This window comes from Neopelma chrysocephalum, unplaced genomic scaffold, assembly GCF_003984885.1.
Source record: "Neopelma chrysocephalum unplaced genomic scaffold, ASM398488v2 Primary Assembly neopelma1_24, whole genome shotgun sequence".
Classification (NCBI taxonomy): domain Eukaryota; kingdom Metazoa; phylum Chordata; class Aves; order Passeriformes; family Pipridae; genus Neopelma; species Neopelma chrysocephalum.
The window spans coordinates 47,011,919-47,034,369 of record NW_020897693.1 but is presented as its reverse complement, the minus strand read 5'-3'; the positions used below and the strand labels follow the sequence as shown (position 1 = coordinate 47,034,369).

The window sequence follows — 22,451 nt, the reverse complement described above, 5'->3', positions numbered from 1 at the left end:
TTGATCAGTAGTTTCAATCAAGCCCTCCACTACCACATTCAAGTTTTACCTTGATGCACAACACAAAAATTAACAACACAGATTTTTAGAATATATACTCCTGGCATCTACCTTTTATCATAGGAGCAGTGAAATGCTGAACGGATTGCACACAAAAATTCAGACCAAGGTCATCAAAATAAATGCTCATCCTCATAAAGGGTTGTATTACATTTTTGATGTAAAGAGGAAATATTATGTGTATGACTAGACGATGAATTAAAAACAAAGCAACATGGAGATTTTCAGTAAACTTTGAGATGGCAGGTAAGTAGAAAAATATTCTGCTTGAGTCCTAAGAACCTACTTCAAAATGCATTAAAAAGACCGCTCGGGTAAAATGTTCTTTTCTATCCAAATGTTCATGCTTTAGGAGGAAAAAATAAATTAACAAAAAATAATCACAAACTCCTTAATAGATGTAGCAGCAATTTGTCTCCTAACAATTAACTAGCAAGCTCATGAAATCTTGATTGAGTACAGCCCAGTTCAGCCATGTACCCAAACAGAAGACAAAAGAAACGTATGAGAGAAAGTATATCAAACTGTAATTCCAAATAAATCTTCTTCAAAGATTATCCAATGTTATCAGAATTTTCATGCTTGACAAATCTGAGATTTTTCCCAGCCACCAAAAAACCTTACATTAAAAACAAAAGCAAGAATTTTACCGTATCACAGCCACACAGAGCAGTGGCAGTGCCACCAAAGAACACACCATATACGTGAAAGTGGTTTCAAGCAACCCACAAGTTACTGGCATTAGAAGATTAAAGATGAGTGTCCAAACTAGCAGTAACACAATCCCATAAAACGTATGTATTTTCTTAGAATGTACTCTTTAGAAAAGGTTCAACTTAAGAACAGGTTACAAGACCATTTTCCATTCAAATACCTCATCGGTATCACAGTTGCTGCCAGAATGCCATAAAGGTTGAAAACCTTGACAGTTCTTGCCCAACCTTTGTTCTTACTGCTTTTTCTAACCTCTTCACTAACTATCTGCTAACAGGTAAACTCTGTATCAGTCTGAAAATTATATGCTCCTTCTCACATAACAATTCTCCTTCACAGACAACTGAAGAGACTATAACATTAAAAGGGGAATTGTTAGCTTAAAAAAAGCTCTTGATTTCCAAAGTTTGTGCAACAGCTTTCTTGATCAAAATCTGAATACCTCTTTTCTTCCCACACTAATACTCCTCCCTTCCCCCGAATTTGGAAGACTCTCTGATTGCTTACATTTCCTTCGTTTTATTTGAATCTCATTTGATCCGCAGCTTGAGGAGAAAGGAGAATAGGCTTTCTCAGTGCTCTGTTAGGGTTCTCTTTACTCATGCCAATAAGGGGAGCTTTGCTACAGTCTGCCTGGTTTCTTTCTTTGCCCTGAAGAAAGAAAAAGTTTGAGTTACATTACCTTCATTCAAAAACCCTACAACAGGCTTCTAAGCATTTGTTAAGGTGGTTCTAATGAAACTGAAGAAATATCAAACTAATTCTTAATGATAAATTTAAAAAATAACCTAAGATAAATAACACAGAACATTACATGTAACTTATCAACATGAGTTTTAAACCATTGTTTTCTTCTCTTCCACTGTTGTTCATAAAGGACTAAAAAAAACTGCATTAAAGAAGGACATGAACAAAGTAAAAAATCACAGCTCTTTCCTGCTTTCACACACACACACACACAAACTTTTCCACCCAGATACACTGTGTATCATTACAGACTGTATAAAATCTTCAAAGCAGTGCCATTTTCTTGGAAACAGTCTGATAAATTCCATTTGAAAACATTAACACAATTCTGGGAAAATAATTAATTGTTCTGCAGAGTGTTTCTTAAAAAAACCCATCCTATGACAATTTTCCAAGAGATCATTAGAAGGAAGCAACTTGGTTTGGAAAAGCTTGTTTGATCCTGGAACTTTCACAAGCACAGAGAAAAAGAAGAAAATAGTCTGAAAGCATAATGCAAATCTTCATCAGTCTCTATCAATGTGCATTCCTAAATGTGACAGTAAAGTTCAGATGCAACAAATACCACAACAATGCCCACACCACCGAAGTCCCCACAGTCTCTCTCATATTTACATATCAAGGCCAACATTTTGTAACCACACAGCAATAACCTCACCTGGCCATTTACAATTTACAACCACATTTTACAAGAATTTCAGTTTCTCAACTCTTGCCAACGAAGTTTGCATCCACCTACCACAGAGTCCCACAGTGTCTGTGAACTCTGACAGATGTGAGCAGCTACTCCGTGGTGCCAGGGCAGAGGTGATGTTCCCAGGTGACCCTAAGCAGACCAGCACCAAGGGCCCAGCTCGGCAGCATGCTCCCAGCTGTCATCCTGCACGGAATGCTGCGAAGATGGGTCAGCCTCAGCAGTTACACAGAGCTGGTTATGGAAGGTCAGACAGTCACAGAGAGGCTTACCTGCCACTCAACCTGCTGGGCTTTCATTCCCCTTGCCACAGCTAAAGCATGAGAACTTTGTAACATGAGACCAAGATAACATTTATCTAGTCAGGAGAAATGCCACAAACTTCCACATCTATAAATGAGTCATTTTTTGTGGCTCTCTGATTTTTTTTTTATCTTAGCCACGTGCTACAATTCACTTTTGGTCCTCAGGAGATGGAAAGGAAAGGCTACTGCTACTAAAAGTAGCAGCCATGCTATTTTCCTTAATTATATTAAGTAACATGCTAATGACTGGTTACAGATTCTGGCAAGAGAAATGCTGGCCAAGGAAAGCCCAGTCTGGCTCTTTCCAGAAACACAGTAGCTGGGAAAAAATAGCCCAGCAGTGAGATTTATCGAAAACTACAGGAATAAGCACTTACTCATACAAAAAGGAGATCTGGAACTGTACCACACTTTCCCCACCAGAATAGTATATAAATTACAAATCAGCCCAGAATTCCTACAGATATCACGAATGAAGTACGAATTTCTGTACTAAACATTTATATAGTACATCAGCAAGACACTGAAGTTCTAAAACTCGTAAGCTCCCATCCCAAGTTCAGACACCAATCATGTCTGCGACTCTGGTCATTATTCATTTGTATTCTTAGCTATAAATCTGAATTTAGCACAGGGAGTTTTGCACTTTCAGCCTCTCCTTTCCCTCCCAACACACCAACAACCTCTTCCAAATCACAGAAAATTCAGATGCCTCCAAAGTTTCATTCTTCCTGAACAAGTGCACTCCACAGCTGAACAGCAGCAATATGAAAGTGGTATACCCTTAAAATTCTGGCATTAAAAAAATCCAAAGATATTGATAAGGCAGAGAAAGGATCAGCTTTTTAGCTCTTAAGATTAACATAAAAAGAGGAACATTCCCGGAACATTGTTCTTGAAAATAATTCCTTATTATATTGGATAACCAGAATGAAAACCGACTAAAAACAAAAATAAAAAAATCTTTTAATACATATGAAGTACAAATAACTGTTTCTTAACTTTAATATACTAGATAATTCAGGGAATTTATTACAAAGAATTTCAACGAGTTACAAGCAATAAAAAAGGTAATCAAAATTTTTACATTCCAACAAACACAGTTATTGTTGCATGCTATAACATGCAGAAATTACTTCCATTATCCTTTATATGTTAGGCAACAAGAAGCACCTTACCTTATTCTCCACTCTCTGAGCACAGAGGATTAAAAACAAAAGTATTAGGTTGAAACTGCAGGTGTTTTGTATCCAGAAAAAAAACCAAACCACTGCCTCAATGAGCTTAGTGATTGTCCAGCATGCCATGCACACTCTAGGGACATTTAATGAAATCTTATCCACATCCTTTTTTGCAAGCATTCAGATTTACGAACTGGAAACCCAAAGGCAGCCTTTCATTACCTCCTCCAAAAATGCAGATCTCAGCAACACCACACTGTAAGAGGAGCCACTATAGCTTGATTTTCCCTCCTAGTAATTCCCTTCTTGCCAACCACTGCACTGCAGTCTTTCTGAGGGCTGTGTAAAGTGCAAACGGGGAGGGCTGAAAGAGCCTAGGAAAGAAACACAGCTACGGGAAAGTTCACTCAAATCATCTTGTGTCTTCCTAGTCGTGGACTGAAAGGAAGAAACCGCAGAGTTTGGTGGGATCTCTTTGCATTCTCTCTGCTGTTCCTCCTCTCATGTTCCTGACTATTTTTTACTTCATTATTCATAGGATAATTTGGGGATAGTAGGTAAAACTACAAGGAATTGGTGGAAGATAATAAATAATTTTGTTTCTTGTAAGTTACATTAAAGCTACCTTTTATTCTCATAACCTTTCAAGGAATTTTTAAAAAAGTCTTTTAAGGTTTAGGGTGTCTGGGGATTTTCTAGGTTCAGGGAGCAGGGGTGATGTTGGTGGATTCTTTTTTGCTTTTGCTGCCTAAATCAAGGAGTTTAGTCAATTAACTACTTAGCACTTGGATGCTTTTCTCATACAATTAAAACTGCCGTGATTACATGGCAGCAGCATTTGTGAGACAAGTGCCCAGCAGGGGCATTTGTAATTATTTCCCAAGTGTTCCACAACAGCAGCTAAAGAATATATCCAAATATTAAAGAAGCTTTCACAGAAGGGCAGTGGTTGGAAGGGATATCTGGAGGCCATCCAGTCCAACCCCCTCTGCTCAGGCAGGGTCAGACAGAGGCAGCTGCCCAGCACAGCAACCCATTGGGTTTTGAGCACTTGCACAGAGAGTGACTCTACTACCACTCTGGGCAGCCTGTTGCAGTGTTTGAGCATCCCCAGTCAAAAGTTTTTCTTGTATTCAGACAGATTTTTTTTTTTTATTAATGCCCATTGCCTCTCTGGATACTAAGAGTCTAATTTATATTTTGAGTTAGCTTTTTTTTATTCCTCCCATCCTGCCCCCCAACTTCTTCATTCTCCACAGCTGCGTTTAAGAGCAAAGGGAGTAACAATGAGCCCTCAGTGTCAATCAGCCAGTTGTTGGCTCATTTGAAATAATAGGCTCATCACTGCTTTCCACCCCTCCTTCCCTCTGCATCCTGCAGAGCCAGGCTCAAGGCCAGATCTTTCAGCTCATCGCAGCCCAGCTGCCTACCATTAGCAATCTATTATTCCTGGAGATCCAGGTCCTCCTTTGGGGAGGATCCTGCCCAGTCTTCTCTAGTTTGGCCTCACAGGAACATTAGGCAGGACTGAAAACACGCTGACAACGACATGGAAAGCTCAGAAACCTCCAGCAGCTCTTCAGCACCTCCTCACCTTCTGCTGCAGCCCCCAGGAGAGGGGCAGTAGCCAGCAATCAGAGCATGGTATATGGGGATAAGCAGAAAGGAAATGAGATAATTTAGAGGTAGATGCCTCCTTTGGGGGTTTGACCCAAAGCATTGCAAAGGCTGGCTGGTTTAAGTGCCTTGTTTTCACAAGGTTTACCTTTCCTTTAAAAGGCCAACATAATGGGCAACATAGGTGCAGACTCAAAGACACAATGAACATAACTACTAGCCACTCCCCCTTCAACAGATGGGAGGAAGATTAATTTCTCACTGCTGTGCACAAGTCCTTTGCTTATTCTTCACAGGGGCTCCTTAGTTCCCATGCACTAAAACAGCAGTTTTACAGTTTTTCTTCTAACACGGCTTAGCTAACACTGAAATTCCTGTAATGGACAATATATACTCAGTTTAGGCTCTCAAACAAAGTTTTAATTAGTTTTATTTTAAACTTGCCTCTATTGAAAATAATTTATCACTAAAGGTCATATGTAGCTTCAAATATCCTCCCTGGTTTGCAGACCACATCACGTACCATATTTTAAAAATATGATCATGAATTTGAAAAAGGGAAAAGACCTGTTGGCTTTGAAACAGAAAAAAAAACATCAGAAAAGCTATCAGACTTTCTGCATGACTTAGAGCACTTCTGTGTATTTCTGTTCTCCCTCGGCAAGGAACAGATCCGCTTTCTCTGATCTTACCTGGACACCTACCAAGTTCCCATCTCTTCACATACTTGTACATGTATTACCTTGTACAATAGGACTCCAGTCTTAAGCTGGGAACTGCCAAAAGTGAAAAAATAACTAGAAATAAGGAACACACAAGCATAATTATTTAAATTAAACTCTTGGTAAAGTTGGGAAGAAGGAGGACCAAAAACATCCCCTTCCCCTAAAAACCAAACTTAAATGATAAAATAAGATCATTAATTATTTTGTGGTTTCTGCAGTTAGTCTAAGACTAGCATCTAACCTATCTTGCTTTGGGACAGTGAGAACGATTTGAAGACAGCCTAGTTGCTTTCTGGCTGGCATTCACACACCAGGAACTGGTGTGCACACTGCATTTCTTAGGAAAAAAACACCAAACACCCAGCAGTAAGTTAGATGACACGGCCAAGGAAAAAAATCTTGCACAAAGATATTAAATCTGCTTCACAAATGGTTCACGGTCCAGAGTTGGGAAGGTGAGAAAGAAAGAGAAAAGGCCAAGAGAGTATCCAGTCATTCCAGCAGGCTATTTCCTCTTCCTGCACTCTTCAGATGCTACATCTAAATCACAACCTAGAAAGGACTTGTCATACTGTTACGTGAACCTACAAAAAGAACTTATTGTGACAAGAACATGAACTTCTGTATATAAACAGCATCACTGATTCACATAATTTATTACTGACAAGAAGTTCTTAGTCACAGTGCTTAACACATTGTCTAGTATTAGCATAGTAAAAAGCTTATTTTTGTCCATTTCCACACAAAATTTTTAAAGAGCCTCTCTACCTTCCAGCTTTATAAAGCTGCACCTGTTCTGAGGAACAGGCCACAGAGCAAACCCAGAGAATCACCTGCTGCTACTCTCCAAAGACACAACCGCCATCACTCACCTGAAGGATTGATGAATTTCCTATGTTCATGTCAAGAAGTTGAAAGGAGCACGTTTCACTTCTTTTATCCGTTCCTAATTTAAAGCTTAAACTGAAGGCAGACAGGACTAACTTTTTTTTGTAGAGGCATCATTTCCTTTCAAACTCCAGTAAAAGCAGAGTGGAACAAGGAAGGAAAGCACAACCCCAAGCATATTTAATGTACTGTTTAGAAGATTCGAGATGTTTTTTCCTCTTGCAACTAAGGTATAATGTAGTTTTCCAAATTAGGCTTGGCTGACTGAGGAAGCTGGCTACCACCTATGAGTTCAAATCATATTTTTAGTCTATTTGAAATCAAACACCTGAAGGAAAGATTTTTTTTTTTTGTGAAATGGAGATAATAATTTGCTTACCTTCCTTGCAAATACAACTTATGAAACAAATGAAATATTTATAAAAAACAAGCCTCCATACACTATCATGCAACTTAAGTCCATCAGGCAGAGAATGAAGAAGAGCTTGCTAAATAGTCCATTCTGATTGTGTGGAGGACACAGAATAAGAAAGAACAAGGCTAAAAGAGGGTTTACTTACAGAAATGAGAATGAAACTTGTTTTGACTTTTGAGGTATCACCCCCACTCATAAGTAAAATAAGTCCAGGCACTGAAGATGATTTGTAAAATTAATGCCATCAACTTAAAAGATGTCAAAACACAGAGGAGAACAAGGTACTTTACAGTTTCATGCAATGATACTATCAAAAAAAAAAAAAAAGAAAAACCCAACAAAAAAACCCAACTCACACAACTGTCATGAGGTTTCTAAATGTACATATTAAAAATATATACAGCAGAAGAATTGTTCCTACCTACCTGTTTACATGAAAAAAATTCACAACACAAACCCCAGTGACACACAAGACTGCAGTCTGTGCTTCCAATAGATTAATATATTGTTTCCCACTGCTGAGAGCTGGTCTTGATTCAGTTAAAGCCTAAGCACTCAGGCTTTCCTGCTGGGAAACAAACAAGTCAAGTCGGTTTCAAGCATCTCCTATTAATATACAAAAACAATTCTCAAAAGCCTGAAGGCAGAAAAGAGAAATAGTCGGTTAAGGTTGCACCAAACCATAACAAACTATTGCAAATCAAAAAGCTGCACTGAGACTTACTAGTTCACTAGAAAATTGCAGAAGTCTCTTTACCTCATAGAGGAAGTCACCAGTATCACCACTTAGGGAGTCAAGCTAATCTACAAGAATGTTTTACATAATGGGAAAATTTTTATTGGCCAGAGGTTCACAGTGTTCTTAAATTTCCAGAAACTGCAGATGTAAAGATACTTCTGTCAACCTAAACCAAAACCAAGAAAAGAAACTATCTGAGATGCACGCTCCATTTCACAACACAGGTCTAAATTTACTGGCTACTGTACTTCAACCTATTCAGCACAGGAAAGATTTACATTCCGATATTAAAAAATGGAAATGTGAACACTGAAAGCAGAGGGGGTTTTTAGACTACCATCAAATGGTATTAAAACATATTACCCAACATAAAATTTTGGCCAGCACATCGCTGCCATTTCTGAACTGTGACACTAAGAACTGAAGTAGTTTAAACAACCAGTTTTATTCTTGTAGAAAATTAGGACTAGTGAAACAGTCGGAACGGATTTACAAGAAAGCACGATACCATCTTATGTCTTCCATTTTCATCTTACTTTTAAAAGCTAACAGGAGAGCCAAGAATCCCTACAGTCAGTCAGTAATGAATTGAAAGGTGTTCTTTGCTTCTTCTAGCAATGAAAATATGCTGCAATACAACTACAGTATGAAATCCACTTCACTCAAACAAAGTAAAGTAGTTTCAATGAAGGAATCTTCGCTCAGTATTCAGAGGGGTGATAACAGCTTAAGGGTTATATTTAAAAATCAAAGAGTAGATTCAAAACATCTCACAGGTCATATTATTCCTCTTTTTCTGCTAAAAATGATCAATTTAAAAATGCAGATTATGTTTTAGTTGCTGATTTTAAAATACTTTTAATGCTACTTAAGAGTAAGTATTTTCATTATACAACTTTCTGAAAGTTGGAAGTTGAATAAATATTTTGAATGAATGTCATGGATCACAAATGCACAATTATTAGAATTAGAGTTTTAAGAGACTTTAAATTACATAGCTGATCATAAACTAAAGCCTACTATGTAAAGTCTCAAAAATGCAGAGACCACATTCGTTTTAGTACTGGAGAAGTATAATTCTGTTACCATGACAGTGCAATGCAACTTTCCTAGCAGGCCACAAAGTATTTGGGGGGCACATATCATTAGAAGCTCAAGTGCAGAAGGTTAAGTTCTTCTTTTGCCAACCCTTGGTGCTGGGGCTTCACAATGCAATATATGAACAACCGTTTCTGTGGCCCTTACTTTTTTATCCTACTTTTGGGGATGTAAATCCTTTATAAACCATTCTGTCCTACTGAAACATTCTCATCTCCCCACAGTACATCAAGACATCCCACCTCACTTCTCTTCTCATAGACAATTTTTTCTACGTATTTGCCAGAAAAAGTCATGTTGATGGCAACAGAAGAATGAATGTGAATGGTCTTCAGACTCAAACAACTATATACTTCTTTTTAAACTGAAACCTAGTTTTAGGAGCTGCCTCTACTGCACAACAGAACCAACCTGTAATTATGGAGAAAGAAAAAGTACACACAAACCAGAAAATAAAAAGCATGTTTCTTTTTGTTATCTGCCGATACACTCATTCTTCTGAAGGCCTAAATTCTCCCCCTGGAGCTCACAGACCAAGACAAGCAATATGGCTGCACTGCTCAAGTAAAAAGTTGTAACCAACAAAGCAACCTCTTGGGTCCTCAGGATAGTTCCCAAGGTGTCCATCAGTTCACAGGGAAAGCAAACAGTAGCACAGCTCTAAGTTCCCCGGGATAGCTAAACACTTCCCCTCACCTGCAACTAGACTCTTCTGGTCAATCCTCACAGCACTGTACTTACATGGACTTCACCATCTTTATCCACACATGTGGTATCAGCTCTCACCCTCCATGAACTAGCAGGCTGCACTCCCTGTATGCCTTATCAAAAAAACCACAGGCAGAAGAATACTGGCTTTGTGGTCTGCCTTAGGTTTTCCACCTAAGGCAATTGCTAGACTTCATATCTCCAGAGGAAGCACAGCTCTTCCTAGAGTGTCAGGCATGTGGAAATCATGCTGGAGCAAGCTTAATCTGCTACTTTGCAAGATAGCCCTACAGAGCTCAGAACCCTTGAAGTACTATTGTAAGCTAAGGTCACACCATAAAACCCATTGACTTGATTCAGATAGGAACATAACAGCAAAGAGGCCTCAGCAGGTCTTGCCTAACACTATCTCCATGTGCTTCAGGGAGGAATCTCAGTACAGTAATCCAAAACACAAAACTCACAATGTAAATTAAAAACAAAACAAAAAACCAATCAAAACAAGAAATAAAATACTAATGAAAAACCTAGACCAGAGGCAAAGGACAGATCAGAAAAATAAATCCTTGCAGCAGCAGCAACAAACAGCTGTGTTCCACTCTATAGTCCAGCCCTTGGTGAATGAGAAAAAGGAGAGGATGAAAGCAGGCAGAACACCACTACACACCTGAAAGACACCTATTTCTAGAAAGGAGACTTGTGTCCTTCTACAGTGCTCTGCCTGCAGGCATAAGAAGATAAAGCCCCCTGTATCACATATTGGCTTCCCAGACTCTATACCTTCAGTCTAACTATCCACAAGTCAGAGCACAGACTGGAGACAACCCTGAAGCCTTCTGTGTTTAGACAACCACCAGAAACAATTACAATCGGGCAAATTGCAGGCAGTTGGTTACTGATTTAAAATGTGTAACATACCAACATCTATTTCCCCTATGCATTTCTCCCTCATTCCATACTGGCAGTGGATCAGTTTTATCAGTAAACACAATGCTGAAAAGTCATCAGCATAATATCAATTCTCATCCTCCTGCTTTTACAAAGTTAGTTAGTTTGGAGTGTCTAACTAGTTCTACCACAGTCAGAGCAAAGCTGAAATACTGTCAAAGAGGACTGATGTCCAAACTAAGTACCTGCAGAAACAATGACCCCAGTCTCATTCTAGTTAGTGAAAACAGGTTAATACTCTACACAAGCTTAGGACAATGGGAGCTGAACTCTTCTGTACTAATTTTCAGCCATTATACACTGGCCTCTTTATTCTTGCAGTGAACATCTGGACATGTAGGGTTGTGGTAGGGAAATGGCATCTCAGAAGTCACTTGTATGCAAATATTAAAGCTTTCTTAAAAACGTTTCTAAAAAAGTAGAGACCAGAAGAACAGAGAGAGACAACTTCAGTTTACAGAGTGTATCGTACAGACTCAGGGAGCCCTAACGGGGAATAAGGCCAGATAGAAATGTTATTAAAACACTCAATAAAAGCTCTTCTTTCTATTTTACTTATTGTCTGTAATACTTGGCACTAGGCTCTGATGCTTGAGCCCTGGTGAGTAATTGCAGCATTAAGATATTGGTACATCTTTATTTGGCCTCCCCATCTCTTCCTTGGAGTTTACTATGCTTGTGGTAGTAACAAAAAAAAAAAAATCCAAAATCATGACTCCTTGGTTTTTACAGTTCACTTCACAACATCATACAATATAAAACTTGTATTCAGTGGTGACTTAAACTCTACCCAAGGTACAAAGTGAGTTCCAGCACTCTGCAGCTCTGGGTCTACTCTAAGAGTGAGGGAGATTCACTTCACTGCTGGTAACAGCATTGAGACTGACACATCACATCTAGTCTTAATATCAGGTTCAAGCATTTCATTTAATAACTCAAGACAGGCATCCATATTTATTATCAAGAGCTTTCCTGTATGTCAATCAATTCTTACACAGAAGTGCATGTCCCACAAATCTTTCACCAAAGATACCTCTGCAAATAAAATCCATCATTTATGCCAAATCTCATGTTTGATCATTTGTTTATTTACTACTTTTTTTAAAAACAGAAATATATTTCACCACCCCAATCACTTTTGGGTGGGAGTATCACAGTACTGCTCTTATCACTCCCTAGGCCTCCCCTCATTACCTTCTTCACCTGAAAATAAACAGACACAACCTTAATACACTACAATACGTTGTCACTTCTTCCCTGACTGTCCTTACTACGCCCTCACTGATCAACATGCCTTTGGGACATGTTATTGATGCCATTTTGGCTGTAGGAACAACAGTTATTCCTCCATCTGGAATCTAAGCACAGCAAAATGCAACAACAAATTCTGTTAATTGCCAAGTTTAGCCTGTAAACACAGAGGTAATCTCCTAATGAGTTGAAAGTCAAGGTAGGAGGGAAGAAGCAAGGCTAGGTTTTGTTAGTATTTAAAGATCTATTAATGGAGTGTAGAATACTATCACCCTTCTGTCTATACACCATCCTAACGCGATGTTAGAATCAAGGCTTTCTATTCAAGGTGACCAAGCACAACTTTCTGCCCAATTCATTCCCACCTTTGGCTTTGGCCTCACTCAAGAAGCCAATCACGTAACCAAGGAATGACAAGTTCATATTTGATATGAAGTCGTATGGCTGGATGACATCACAGCCACTATCTTTTAACTGCCCCTTTGAGGGTTATTATTAGCAAGCTGTAAGTTATTATTAGCAAACTGATAAAACACTAATGGCCAAATTCTCTCACACAACAGCTTGTCCATTTCTCCAGTTATCACGTAACTGATAAGTTTCCCCATTTGAGCCATTCCAAAAGACCAAGGAGAATCATTGCCCTGCCCATTACTTCAATCTGCTATATTTTGAGGAACTAACAGCATCTGACAATCACACATTTTAACCTTGGCCAAGGTTAGAAAGTCAAAGATTTTTTTGCAAGCCTCTCAATTTCTTTCTTTGAAAACAGAAAGTTACATGTGACATCCACTGGCTGTCCCACACCCCTTCAAAAGCTGTTAAACTCAGGTCAAGTCTGTTAGGTTAGGTTTCCCACTGCTGGATGTGAAATTATTTAAGCTTTCTAACTCCAAGAAATGGATTCTTGCTAAGCTACATCATCTTCAAAAGAAAAAAAAAATTAGTCTCAGTTTCTTAAGAAAAAAATGCATTTCTTGCATTTCTTGCTCAGTGCTATTTAATGCTACTAAACTTTTTTTGCTAGCTGGTCACAATTGCCTTGATTCTGTAAATCACATAAAAATACTTCTACCCAGTGTAGAGAGAACCCAGTGTGACTATTGTTCTTAGCCAACACCATTTCTAAAAAAATTAGGGTTTGGGATTTTTTTTGATACTTTTTTTGATACATGGTGGTGCGGGAGAATTCAAAGACCTCAGCAACCTCATCCTTCTATCTTTGAAGGAATCCTAACAGCAAAGAGTACTTAAATTCACTCGCTAATGCACTTCTTTTTAATTTAATATGTATCTCAACTCTAACTGTTGCAGAGAGAGTCAGGTGTCTAATTGCAGGGGTTTAGTACAACTTTAGATGCCCTAAAATATCCCAGTCATGTGTAGAACTGGCAGATAAAGAGTTTGGCCATATGAAGATCACACACTTTTCAAGCATCAACTTCAGACCATCGGGGATGACCATCACTATTTAAGATGGTACTCAGTGCCTTTGTGTGCAGGCACCATCTTTGTTCCCTTAAGTTTTTCTAAAATCATAAATTAGTCAGGGCTCGGGCAGAGAAATACCACCATTATGTGTTTAAGTGAAAACACAGCTCTTTAAAAAGAAATGCTAGTGGTTGGGGTCAAAAAGCATATAGGAACTCAAATAAAAGATTCATAAGGGTGTTTCTGCTGTAATGGTCAGTCTAATTGATTTCTGGATTTTTAAATCAAGTATTTCTTGTCACTGAATTTCTTCAATGCTATAGTATCCCCAACTACATGGCAGCAGGGCATGAACATATCAGAGTCAACACTTAAAAAGATGAGAGCTACAACAGAGGCAGCTCGTAAATTCTAATCACCCATACAAAAAGCATGAGATTGATTTCTTCCATACCTCCTTCCCATGAAGACAGTCTGTCTTTTCAGTATCTATTCATTTCAAACTGAAAAAACACCAACGTTTTAGCAAGCATCTTGCTTTGCAAATACTTTGGAAAGTATTTTACTTTGGAAAGTATTTTAATAAAGACAAGTCCTTACAAAAAACAAAACACAGACATGGAAGTAGTTCTAGGCAGAAGCCTGCTTCCATTAGGTACATAAATATTTCAATCCCAGCAGCACCACCTAATGGAGAGCTCACCAATATTTCCCCTTCTTTAACATGACAAACATTTTAGTTTGGAGGTGTTAACAACTGATACTTTAGCACATGGCCTATTTAATACTCTATAAAATCTGATTAGTTCCAAGAGAAGCCAAACCATTTCTCCACAGACAGTTACAGTCCTTTCCCCCCACACACACACATTAACTTCCTATACAAATTTATTAAGTACAACAAGACATTTGTTTAACCAGGAGATAAGATTTTAGGAAGACTTTATTTTAAAAAAACCCAACACTTAAGCAGCAGTGCCAGCTGAAAAATACAGCTACTTTAGGCATGTCTCAACTTGCCCTATGAAAGCAAAACAGAGATGTCAGTACCTCTGAAGTGAACAGAACATTGACAAACCTCGACATTAACTGTAGCAATAGAAGTCATTACCTACATCTGCTTAAGATGAAGTTAAGCATCTCCAGACATCTTCAGCTTGCAATTCTGCTACAAAATATAATATGGGACACAGGGAGAAATTTATTGTAGGCATCAATAAAGTGTGTAGCATGATAACTGTTGTCAACTTCCACCATTTATCTCCTGTAAAGAGACCTGACAGAACTTATGTATAAACTGGATCCATAAGGAGTCGGGTTTTTTCCTCACTGCCTTTTGTTCTCCTTGTTTGTTACATAAATCACAACATTGTAAGCAAGGGTTCAACTACTTTGAACTTTTCCAATTAATTTAGCATATGGACACTTGTTCTAGAATAACTGCCTTTTTATGTATATCTCAGAGGACTTTCAAAGTCTATCTGCCCCAGCTCATCTCAGAACAGTCAACTAATACACGGACAGTTTTTACACAAACAGGACAATTCCAAGCCTCTTCCTCATTTATTTTGAGAGTGTCTCCTCAGAAAAAATATACAGAATGGAAAGGGTAGCTATTTACTTGCTTGTCCTAAATCTTTCTTTAAAAAGCAAATAAAAGCACACACAAAACCAAACCAAAACAAACAACCCAAAAAAACCCAACCAAACAAACAAAACCACTAGCCAAACCACACAAACTACCAACAGAGTAAATCCCCCAAAATTCCCTCAAAATCTTACTGGACAAAATACTGAAAGTTGCATGCCTAAATAATCTTTTCAAAATGAAAGTGAAGTTTGCAGGAATTTGCAAAAAGGAAAGAGGAATAGGGGAAATTTATGGTCCCAGTTAGCAAAAAATAGCTGATGAAATTCAATACACAAATAACAATAAACTTGTTTTATCTTCCTAGAGATTGCAAGAGCATTATTCTGTCCATGCCCAAGAAAGAGTGTCAAAATACCTTGCTGTAACACAGCTACAAAAACCACCCACCAAGCAGTATGAGCAGCACAACAGCAGTATCTACTAGCTGAACTACAGTGCAGGATCCATTGGCATTCCCATCACATATTGACACCACTGGTGAGTAGTGAGACATATTTGCTAATATGAAATATAGCATGCTCAGGTTCTGTAGATAGAAACATGATTCAACTCCTGACAGAAAACAGAGAGGATATTGCTGACTTCAAGTGATACTGCATGTTATTAGCTTCAAACACAGTAGGCACAAACCCTTTATTCCCCCTCCCCTAAAACGCTGAATTTTAGAAGGCAATGAAAATACTACTGCATCAAAGGGTTCCAAAACTGCTAGAGATGCACACATGCAACTCAGAGGTCTTCATTTATTTAGGTATCCAGCTTCCTTCTACTCAAACTGACAGCCAAATGGTAGCATTTTGAGAATATGTCATTTTACAACCACAGGCACTTTATCTTTGGTGCGTATTGAATGTAAAACTGGTATCCTAATCAAGTTCAACCCCAACAGTCATAACAACAGAAACATTCCTAGGCAAAAGCACAATCCTCCTCTCTTAAGGATGTTGTACTTGATGAACAGAAAGGAACACAGTACAAAGGATGGAATGAGAGCAAGCGTAGATATAAAGACATATGTAGTTCAGATAATAGCAGGGTACACTGTAATGCATCCTTGGCGACCTGGAAGAGAAGACCCTGGTAATTCACCTGGAGTGGGAGATGGGGTAGGGAAGGAATCAAAGAAGCAGGTAGCTACAGAGAGGTCAAAGAAAAGTAGATTTGCAGATAAAAACTATTACCCAGAAGTGCAAAAGTAAGTACAATCGTGGAAACAGGTATTTCAAGAGGGGAAAAAAAGATGATATAAATGGAAGTAAAAGGGCAAATGCAGTTACTTTGCCCAAGTGCAAGGATGAAACCACCTCAGAATGAAAGTCATCCCTTAACAGCCCTAAAATTCCAAGAGATCTGACTGAAAGCAGGTCAAACTAAGCCACTTCTAAGAATCAGAAGAACCAGCTTGAGAAATTAAGAGCATTTCTACTGTTCGGCCAAACAACTTGGAAGAGAAGCACAGCACGGACAAAAGCATTCCATTAGTAACTGAAGAGAATAAAATGCAGAAAGAAGAGTCACTTGGGATGGTTTAAAGGAGATTAAATCAAGAACAAGTTAAATGAAAATTATAAAGTTATACTTCCTAGGAAAAAAATCAAGACTTACATCTGCGAGTCATTAATTTACAAGGCACAACACTCAAACCAACCTAACCTCAGAAGGTTCCTCTCTGTGGAAAGACAGAGAGGGCACAGTCAAACTGGTACATTACGCAAGATCTTCATTATAAAAACTTCTAATAATTGTTCTAATTATCTCCCTCTCTCATGTACATGGATGAGCTTACAAAACTAAATCCATTCACATGCCAAAATCTGGTTTATGAGCTGGGCTTTGCTGTTACAAAGTTATTTTAGGCACAATTATCATGTAAGCTGGTTCCACAGAATAAGAAAAAAATGTTACTTCTCTAGAACATCCAAAGGAGAAAGTCAAGAACAACTGCAAACACCAGAACAGCAAACACTGACAAATTCTGTCACGTACACTCAGCTTCATGTAGCACTGCATATTTGTTGTGGGTATCAGTGGAAGAGTGAAACAAGTGCTGCTTCCTTCCCATGATGCTGGGATGGCACAGCACTGCAGAGGAGGCAGGACTGGATGCCTCTACACAGCCACTTGTAATTCACTCCATTTATCAACAGATTACACTTGTACTGCCCTGCTGGGTCTCAGCACCTCATCATTTTTATGTCCTCAGATCATAGGAAAGTACCACTATTCCCATGTTATTACAGACCAGGAAAATTGTCTGTATATGGAGCAAGAAGCCAGACACAAATAAGCCACTAGCTGCATCAAAGTTATTTTCAGAACTCCTGGTCAGCTACCACCTAACCTGAGTGACACCCAAGTACCTTTTCTTTCCCAGAGCATCTTCCATGCTTAAGAAAACATCTTCACAAGGCTGATCACCTCAGGAAGCACCTCAACATCGAGTTTGAATGCACCAGAAAACAATAAACAAAACAGTCGATGAAGCATCAGCAGATTCCTAGTCTTTACTCATCCTGGTAATCCTAAAAAAAGTCCTAATCACTTGACTGAGACATCATGCTTCCTCTTGCTCCATTTCTTAGGCACACCGAGTTTTGATTTTTCCTGGCATGGCAAAAAGTTTCAAGAGAAGGAAGTGACACTACTCCTAACTGGCCTGTGGCTTGATGATGAGAATACTGCTCAGGGAAGCAGGAAACTTGGACTGGAATCCCCCTTCTGCTCCTGGGACTCAGACATGCTGTCACATCTCTCAGCACTGTAACATCGAAGACCCTTATTGTTTTTGACCTAACTGAATGACTTGTAGTACACACATCTACAGGAATGGGAAAAAACCAAAATCCAAACTCCAGGTCTCCTAGATTTTACACTGGTATTTGCAATGGACCATCTCCTCTTTCTTGATAGATGTCCAAGCTTGCAGGAACAAAGTGGCAACCAGGAAGGCACTTCTTATCTTACAGTAGCATCTGCAACATGCTTTTCAAGACAGACCAAATCCAAATAACTCTTTTTGCTAGACACCCAAGAAAGCTGTAAAGATTTATGGCATTTTGAGCTTAAGTGCACATATTTTAGTTACAGAAAGATGGTTTTCATATTAATGCAGAAACCACAAATTTCAGTATTACCCTAAATGTTAAACTTTTCTAATTATGAGCTTCCATACAGTCATCAATAAAGCACGTAAAATGGAAGATTCATGACTTCTTTCACTAATATTTTTGACTGAGGCATTTGCTATATATATTGTAGGTGAAAGGATATATTCATTTCAGAGCATTTAAATTATACTACAGAACCATTAGCAACTTTTATCATTGTAAATAATCTACATAGATTTCTCTGATGTATGGAGGAAACATTATCTCATAAATCAACATTTATAAATCAACTATATATACTGGAACAACAAAACATTCCAACTTAAAGCATTCCAACAGCTATGCCCACTGAGGTTCTAATGCCTGCAATTTGCAAAAATTCAATCTTGACATCACAGTACACAACACCCCAGTTTTCAGTACAAGGAGTGAGGCAGGGATGGAAGTCATCACACACGTCTAAAACTGAACTTCTGCACACACTAACATGTTGAAACTTTGCTTCCCATGATGCCTTGACTAGACGAACAGCAGAACTTGAAATTCTACTAAAAACACATTTTATACGTGCACAGTAAAGCAGCAGGGAAGAACAACAGCATGGAAATCAAAGGCTTAACATTTTTTGGCGGGTGGAGAGGATTAGTGACCTACAGTTGTTGTATGTAATTTTAGAGACACTCGCCCTGTTAACCTAGTTACAAAGCCAACAGTCAGTAGCAATTGAAGTCACAGTGGCAACAATATTTTGCTGTCAGTGATCCAGAAGAAGAGATCTCCAGGAAGAAAACAAACACTCCCTCAAAGACTATACAAAGCTCTCTCTCTCTCTCTCTCTCTCTCACACACACACACATACACTTCTCCAATACCAAATAACCTTTTGCCTTATTTTCTCTCTAGGTTCTAAGATGTTTCCACTATATACTTTCTTTACAGATTTTCTAAGGGCTTTTTTGTCTTTATTTCCTTTTCTTTGCCATTACAAGAGAGCACCTCTTCCTATATTGCAGGAACCTAATGATCCTGCACTGTAAGTTGACTCCCTGTTCGTCCCAATTCTCTAGTCCTTTCTACCAAAGAAAGAAAAACGGCATAGAAGAAAATGAAATGTTTGTGATTTGTCAAAACTAAATATACTGACTTTAAACTACCCATATATGAGAGCATGGGTTTCTAGCAGGCACAGCTGGGAGACCCATTATATTCTCTCTGCCAGCCCCTCACTACTGAAGTTTCTACATCACCATAGGGTAAAAAGTATAAGATAAAACTTAGTTTAACTACAACACTCTCTCTTGTGCTACAATCACACCTTTATTCTGCTGCACAAAAACACACAACTCTTCCTCACTTGGCTTCTTTTCCCCATATCACATCTTGAAACCTCCAATCTCTCCCATCACTTCTGATATTCCTGAGCCATACACTAAAAATGCCAGGAGGTTTCAAATACAAGCATCAGACTCATGAAGTACCCAAAGCTTAAAAAACAAACAAACAAAACCAAATCAAACCAAACTTAAGCCTTGGCAATTCTGTAAAGCAACTGTGCATAAGTGCACAGATACCTGAAACCAATGTGTAATGAGCAGTCTTCAGACATCATAAGATGCAGCACCTTCAACTAAGAATCATTATTACAATAAAAGAACCTAAAGAAATCCAGTTACTATATCATCTAAGATACGAGAAATCAAAATGTTTTATTCTTACGAAGCTATTCATACAAAGCCAGTTTAGGATAATGGAGTAGATTTAAGTCTACTTTATTTTTAAATTGCCTTTTCATCTGCAAAAGAACTATGATCAGCTACTTATCACTGTATTTATATTCCAGTGGTTTAACAACACAAGTTAAAAATTAAGATTTTTGGCTTTTTGTATTTTCAGCATTGCCATATCTACTAATAGAACAGCTGGACTTAGGTACTAAAAAAAGAACCCACATTCCTCTTCTAAGTCTTCATTATGGACAAGAACAGTGTAAAGTTCTACAATACAACAAGATCTTAAAATCATTTAAAAGACAAACCGTATTAGCATGGACTGGTAAGACTTTCTAAAGAATCTTTTGTCACTGATGCTAACTATTGCCATCTTAGAGTTTTCGAAGGTATCAACAGTAAATATTGTTACACGATGATCAAATTCTCTGAATCCATACAAGAACGGCTTCTCAAAATTGGTACCATCAAACTTAAACACAGAAAGACTTCGGGAAAGCTTAAAGACTGAGTCATTTAGCACCCTCTTTTGATTAGAATTAATTTGCATTGCTACTGAATGAACTTTACGATTCTATTTTCTAGGTCCAGCTATTATTAGAAGCTTCTCATCAAGTCATATTTCAGTAAAACACCTACCATTCTCGTGCTGGAACAACACAACTTTTATAACCCGTAGTGCCGCCTGCTTGCAATGCCCAAGCTCACGATACATCAGTGTTTCCGTTACCAAGCTTTACAAGGGGTTTCCCAGTTCAGACATAAAAAATTCTGATTCTGTCCAAAGGTTGAAGTATTTCTCATCTTAAATGAAGAGCCCTCTCTCTAATTACCATAAATAACACTTAGATCTACATTAATCCATACGCGGTATGAGCCAATGGTTCATTTTAAAGGACCAGATGCGGTATATGCTATAAATTCTTTAGTTCTAACCAACCATCAGTGTAGCCTTTAAATCTAGGCTTCTAGGCAAGTCAACAGCTATTTCAAATACAGATTTTTACAATTTCAAATTCTACTATTTCATTTCTCTAAGCTAAACACTGAAGTACACCTTCACATCGTTCAATAAAGCTCCTTTTTGGTCTATGAGTGCAAGTTCAGATTAGTGCTCAGTGATGGTACGTGCACCCTATGGGACAAACCTGAAAGGAAAACCACACACTTCTACTGAAGAAATAAAAAACCGCACAAATTACAATACACAAGGCTCAGTTAGATCTCAACAAGCCAGAGAAGTCTCGGACACAAGGAGACAGCATATTTCAAATTGTATCATTGGAACTTCCCACATTTTACTACTACAGAAACAGAAAAAGATGAAAGATGCCCTAATGCGTGGTAAAGATCCATGCAGAGGAGCACATACAGTCCGTCACGTCACACGCAAGCTCTGATCGGCAGAACATAAGATTATGCCTCTTAATATTGAGTTTCTCTTGTTTTCTGCAGACAAATCAGATCTCAGGCACTCAAAGATACAAATAAATCAAGACGTAAATGCCTTACCTTCCTATTTTACAAGCCACTGCAGTTCTCAGATTATGAGTCAGTCATAGGTTCATCTGCAGAGGAATGACTCAGTATAAACTTTTAAACATTCGTTATTTTTCCCTGACCTACAACACGGCGATTCATTCAACGCGCTAAAACGCGGCGTCGCGAATCAGCGCACGAAATGAATGGCGTGAAAACAAAACACTTTTTTCCTTTCCGCTCACGGCAGACAAGGCAGGCAGGCGGGCATAGCGCAGCGCCGGTGCGGGCAGGCGGGCTCGGTGAAAATACAACTCCTCCCGCGGCGATGAGGGGCAGCTCCGGCGGCGGGGCGGGCGCGGCCCCATGGCTGGGCAGCGGCGGGGGCTCCGCCGCAGCGGCAGCCGGGGGGGCGCAGCCGGCACCGCGCTCCGCGCCAGGCGCGGCGCTGCCGGCAGTGCCCCTTTAAAGGCCGTCGGCCCGCCCCCAGCACTGCATATGGAGGGAGCCAGGAGCGAGCGAGCCTTCTGCATTCAAACGACACATCAAACGCCGCAAGCGCCGCCGCGGCTCTCGGCTCCCCGCTCCGGCCTCGCCTCCCTGCCCTCCCCTCCCCGCACAGGCACACTCACCGCGGGGAGCGCGGCAAAGAGCGAGAGGCGCGGGGAAGGGAAAGGGGGAGGCAGGAAAAAGTAAGTGAAAAGGGGCACCTGCAGAAAGCCCTGGAGTGCGAGTGCGTTCGGGCAGGAGAGGAGTCCGCGCCGCCCCGCCGCAGGCTGATCTGATCTATCCCCGGGCACCAGGCGCCGCCGAGGTCCCGGCACGGACTGCGGGTGCAGCGCGCTCGGCCCCTGCCTGGCAGCAGATGCCTCGGTCAGCGCCGCGCCCCCGCCGGAGCGCCCCCGGCCCCCGCCGCCCGCCCGGCCCCGGCCCCCTGCCCGGAGCGCCCGAGCGCGGGCAGGC

At 39.6% G+C, this 22,451-nt stretch overlaps 1 protein-coding gene across 5 annotated transcripts in view; it reads right to left on the bottom strand.

The window, feature by feature from the left end:
• Positions 1 to 22,451, bottom strand: part of TRAF3 (TNF receptor associated factor 3) — a 71,199-nt gene that overhangs the window by 48,084 nt on the left and 664 nt on the right. For 2 of the 5 annotated variants that reach the window (XM_027674007.1, XM_027674011.1), the window contains exons 2-3: positions 22,199 to 22,343; positions 21,522 to 21,577 (exon numbers count right to left, since the gene is read on the bottom strand). The gene's annotated coding sequence lies outside the window, so the exon portion shown is untranslated. Of the gene's footprint in view, positions 1 to 7,771; positions 7,882 to 21,521; positions 21,578 to 22,198; positions 22,344 to 22,451 lie in introns of those variants that run through there. The other 3 variants (XM_027674008.1, XM_027674009.1, XM_027674010.1) reach the window with 3 other exon arrangements.